The sequence below is a fragment of the Dipodomys ordii genome, unplaced genomic scaffold, assembly GCF_000151885.1.
Source record: "Dipodomys ordii isolate 6190 unplaced genomic scaffold, Dord_2.0 Scaffold123, whole genome shotgun sequence".
In the NCBI taxonomy this organism is placed as follows: Eukaryota; Metazoa; Chordata; class Mammalia; order Rodentia; family Heteromyidae; genus Dipodomys; species Dipodomys ordii.
The window spans coordinates 376,030-381,522 of record NW_012267339.1 but is presented as its reverse complement, the minus strand read 5'-3'; positions in this window follow the sequence as shown (position 1 = coordinate 381,522).

Below are 5,493 nucleotides of genomic sequence, written 5' to 3'. Positions count from 1 at the left end.
GGTCTCTCCTGCCCGGGCTGGCTTTGAACCGCGATCCTCAGATCTCAGCCTCCTGAGTAGCTAGGATTACAGGCGTGAGCCACCAGCGCCCGGCTATAATACTTTTTCTGCAACACTGTAAACAGACTAAGATAACCATCATAAAATTTCAGTCTGTAATTTTTTTTTTTTTTGTCATTTGTGGGGCCTGACCTCTGGGCCTAGGCGCTGTCCCTCAGCTCTTGAGCTCAAAACTAGCACTCTACCACTTGAGCCACAGTACCACTTCTGGCTTTTTTCTGCTTATGTGGTGCTGAGGAATCGAACCCAGGACCTCATGCATGCCAGGCAAGCACTCTACCACTGAGCCACCTTCCAGCCTTCAGTCTATAATTTTATCTTTAGGTTATGGGGTTAGTCTCTGCATGTGCATGCATGTGTGTGTGTGTGTGTGTGTGTGTGTGTGTGTGTGTATGTCTGTGTCTGTGCATGCATGCACTGGAACTGGGTCTTGAACTCAGGGCCTTGGCACTGTCTCTTAGGTTTTTTGCTTAAGGCTACTGTTCTACCACTTGAACCATTGTTCCACGTTTGGATCTTTATTGGTTAATTTAGAGAAGAGTCTCATGCATTGTTTTGTGTGTGTGTGTGTGTGTGTGTGTGTGTGTGTGTGTGTGTGTGTAGAGGTCCTGGGGCTTGAACTAAGGGTCTAGGCACTATCATTGATTTGCTCAAGGTTAGTGCTGTACCACTTTGAGCCATAGCACCACTTCTGGTTTTCTGGTGGTTAATTGAAAATGAGTCTCACAGACTTTCCTTGCCTGGGCTAGCTTTGAACTGTGATCCTCAGATCTCAGCCTCGTGAGTAGCTAGGATTATAGATGTGAACTACTAGTGTCCAGCTTCATGACCTTTTCTTCATGGGCTAGCATTGAACTATAATCCTCAGATCTCACCCTCCTGAGTAGGTAGAATTACAGGCATGACTGCCACAGGGTAGTCAAATAGTATAAGCTTGTGAGTTCACAGCCAGCTTTCCATTACTGAGAAATGAGTTTGTTGATCAGAAGCAGCAGTAGAGTGGTAATGCTATTCCAGGGCTGAATAAAGTGCTCTGCGTAGGGGTAGAGACCATCTTCGTGGATAGACCCAAAGCAGGGTTGGTTCTAATGAGGATGAATGTCCAGTCACTCTGCAGTGAGAGTCTCAACATAATCAGCCCAAATGGCATGGCTGATGATCACCCAGGCAATGGCAGCATATCAGTGGACCTTGCTGCTGTCTGCTGTTGGCAGATATGACACTCAGCAACTGCATTGCTGGTCAGCCTTGATAGGCAAAAGTCAATGTCACTGAGCCCCTGCCCAGCCCCACCACCCCTGCTCGCTCTGTTGGATAGCTGGAGCACAATCGATGGTTCCACATTCACAGAGTATGTCATTTTGTACATTCAGTTGAGAGCTTCCTGTGCAGTGAATCTCCTTTGCTGATCCTTGTGACACAAATAGCTTGGTAGTTGTGGCCTTGCCAAGAGAGCCCCGCCCCCCCCATACCTTTTCTTACTTCTTTTCCCCCAAAATGAGGCTTAAAATCAGGTCCATGAGCTCCCACTTGACTTTTTCAGTCAAGTCTACCACTTGAACTACAGCTCCACTTCTGGCTTTTTTTCCCCCTAGTCCTGGGACTTGAAATCAGGGGCCTGGGCACTGTCCCTGAGCTTCTTTTTGCTCAAGGCTAGCACTCTACCACTTGAGCCATGGCACCATTTTTGGCTTTTTCTGTGTATGTGATACAGAGGAATTGAACCCAGGGCTTCGTGCTTGCTAGGCAAGCACTCTACCACTAAACCACATACCCAGCCCCACTTTTGGCTTTTTGGTGGCTCATTGGAGATAAGAGTCTCACAAGCTTTCTTCTCTAGGCTGGCTTCAAACTTTGATCCTTAAATCTCAACCTCCCGAGTAGCTAAGATTACAGAAGTGAGCCATGAGTGCCCAGCATTTCCAAAAGTGGGTCCACTGACATACTTCCTCCCTCCTTCTTTGTCACCAGTCTGTCAGCCTCCTCCCTTCCCTGACCACATGCATCAGGCATGCGCATCTGCCCTCTTGTCTAGACAAAGTAGACATACTACATTCCTAAGCCTTCCATTACAAATTATAGTGCCAACACAATTTTTTTTCTCACTTCTGCAGTCTAGAAGTCTGGCATTTATGTGAGCAAGGACCTGCTGTCTGTGGAGGCCATGGGAAAGGATTGATTCCTGTCTCTCCCAGGCTTCTGATGTTGCTGAAATCGTTGATGTCTCTTGTCTTGAAGAAATACTACTCCAGTCTGTTTCCATCATCACATGGAAACTTTCCTGTTGCGTTTGATTCTAGATTCTCTTCTTAGCAGGACACCAATCACTGAATCTGGATGCGCTCTGTCCACTGTGACCTTATTTAACTTGATGATATCTACAAAGACTCTATTTCCAAAAAAAAAAAGTTGTATTGTGGGTAGGCATGGATGTGAAGGGGGAAAGGACATTGTTCAACCACATGTTGAACTCAGGAACAGAGCCCAGGCCTTGAGTTCAAGCCCCACAACTGAAAAAAAATGTTCCATTGACAATAGAAATGAAAATTTAATGGAGAAAATTATAAAATGAAACCAAGAGAGAAGATGATCTGAATTAGTCATCTTTGAATCAATGAGCAGACATCTAATGCTTTCAGATGAGATATTCTATTATAAAGATATCTAATTTTTCTTAGCCAGGTGTAGTGACTCACACCTATAATCCTAGCTACTCAGGAGGCTGAGATCTGAGGATCACAGTTTAAAGCCAGCCAGGGCAGGAAAGTCTGTGAGACTCTTACCTTCAATTAACCACCAGAAAACCAGATGTAGCTCTATGGCTCAAGTGGTAGAGTGCTCACCTTGAACTCAAGAGCTCAGGGACAGTGTCCAGGCCCAGAGTTCAAGCCCCATGACCGACAAAAATAAATAAATAAATATTGCACCTAGAACTTTAATGAGCTTGTTATGGTTTGACTCTTCCATGTCCCCCACAAGTTCATATATTGGAGGCCAGGTTGCCTGGTACTGGATTTCTAGGGAAATGATTGATGGTGGGGGCTTCAGTCTCATCAGTTGATTCATCTTCATGGACTCATGATCTGATGAGATTTTTACTTTTTGTGCCAGTATTGGAGCTTAAATCAGCCTAGATAATGTCCCTTAGATGCTTTTTTTTTCTTCTTTGTCGGTCGTGGGGCATGAACTCTGGCCCTGGGCACTGTCCCTCAGCTCTTCAGCTCAAGGCGAGTGCTCTACCACTTGAGCCCAGCTCTACTTCCAGTTTTCTGAGTACTTTATTAGAGATAAGAGTCTCATGGACTTTCCTGCCTACTGGCTTTGAACCGCGATCCTCAGATCTCAGTCTCCTGAGTAGCTAGGCTTACGGTGATGAGCCACCAGTGCCCAGCTCCCTTAGCTTTTTTATTCAAGACTCTACTTTTATTCAAGGCTCTACTTGAGCCACAGTTCCACTTTCAACTTTTTGGTAGTTATTACAAATTAAAATCCCATAAACTTTCCTGCCTGGGCTGGCTTCAAACCTGGATCTTCAGATCTCATCCTTCCAAGTCACAAGAATTACAAGAGTGAGCCAGTGGTGATGGCATTACTGAGAGGAAGGGGGAAGTAGGAGGTGAGGCCTAGCTGGAGGAAGTGTGTGTGGGGGGGTGCCCTGGCCACCACAAAGTGTGCTGCTCCACCATCCCCTTTTCTCATAACAATGGACAGAAACTTCTGAAGCCCTGAGCCAGATAAAGCCTTCCTTCTCTTGTTTATTCAGGTATTGAGTCACAGCAACAAAAGAGCTCACTAACTCAGAATTTGACAAACCTTCACAGAACAGTGAAAGTGCCTACATACATAGCTAAGTCAACCCTGGAAACAGGATGAAAGTAGATCTTGGCTGGGAATGTGGCTTAGTGGTAGAGTGCTTGCCTAGCATGCATGAAGTCCTGGGTTTGATTCCTTAGTACCACATAAACAGAAAAGGCCAGAAGTGGTGCTGTGGCTCAAGTGGTGTGGTGCTCTAGCTCAAGTGGTAGAGTGCTAGCCTTGAGCAAAAGCAGCTCAAGCACAGTACCCAGGCCTGAGTTGAAGCCCCAGGACTTGCAAAAAAGAAAAAAGAAAAAAAATTAGTGGTCCTTACACTTTGAGGTGTTAGGACATATTGCAAAGATAGAAGAATAAGTACTGTTATTGGCACAGAGATAGATATGTGAGAAACTGGGTCACCATATGGAAATCAATCTTCTTAAATCTATGTACAGAGGCAGACTATAGATGATTGAAGACATAAATGTGAAAGACAAAACTATACACAGACATCCCTCAGTGTCTTCAGGCATTGAGTTCAGCTCCACCCAACCAAAATCAACAGATGCTCAAGTGCCTGACAGACAATGTTGTATGCATTAAATCCATTCATATCCTCCCATTTGTTCTAACCATCTCTATGTTATTTTTTTATTATTGTGAAAATACTGTACAGAGGGGTTACAATTACATGGGCAAGATAATGAGTACATTTCTTATCAAGCATTGTAGCCTCCTCCTTTGTTTCCCCTTCCCGTCCTCCCCCCGCCCCCCCACCCAATCTATGTTATTTATGATACCAAATGCAAAGTAAATTCTATAGGAACAGTTGTCATATATTGATTAGGCAAGAATGACAGGAAAATATACATCTACATGTTTAGTACAAATGCAATTTTTCTGAAGTTTTCTTTTATTAGCATTAATTGTCCAAAAGGGTTTTACTGGGATATTTACACACATGTGCACAATGTATTTGGTTCAATTTTACCCCTGTCTATCTCTCTTCCTTATTCTACTCCCTTTTCTTAAAATGATTTCAATAAGTTTCACTATTCTATTTTCTTTTGTTTTTGTGCCAGTCCTGGGGCTTGAACTCAGGGCCTGGGCTCTGTCCCTGAGCTTATGCTCAGGGCTAGTGCTTTACCATTTGATCCACAGTGTCACTTCCAGCTTTTTCTGAATAGCTTCTTGGAGATAAGAGTGTCACAGACTGCTGGGCACCACTGGCTCACACCTGTAATCCTAGCTACTCTGGAGGCTGAGATCTGTGGATCGTGGTTCAAAACCAGCCTGGGCAAGGAAAGTCCCTGAGACTCTTATCTCCAATTAACCACCAGAAAACAGAAGTGGCGCTGTGGCTGGCCTTGAGCTGAAGAGCTCAGGGACAGTGCCCAGACCCAGAGTTCAAGCCCCACGACTGATCCTACCCCCCTCCCAAAAAAAAGAGTGTCACACACTTTTCTGTAATCCTCAAATAGTTTCCTGCGTAGCTAGGATTATGTGAGCTGCCAGTGCCCAGCTTCACTGTTCTATTTTTATACATACAAACAAGTTACTTGGACTATATTCATCCTAATTTACCCTCTTTATTAGTTCTACTCCAACCCCCAGCAGATCTTGATTTATTGTCATTTG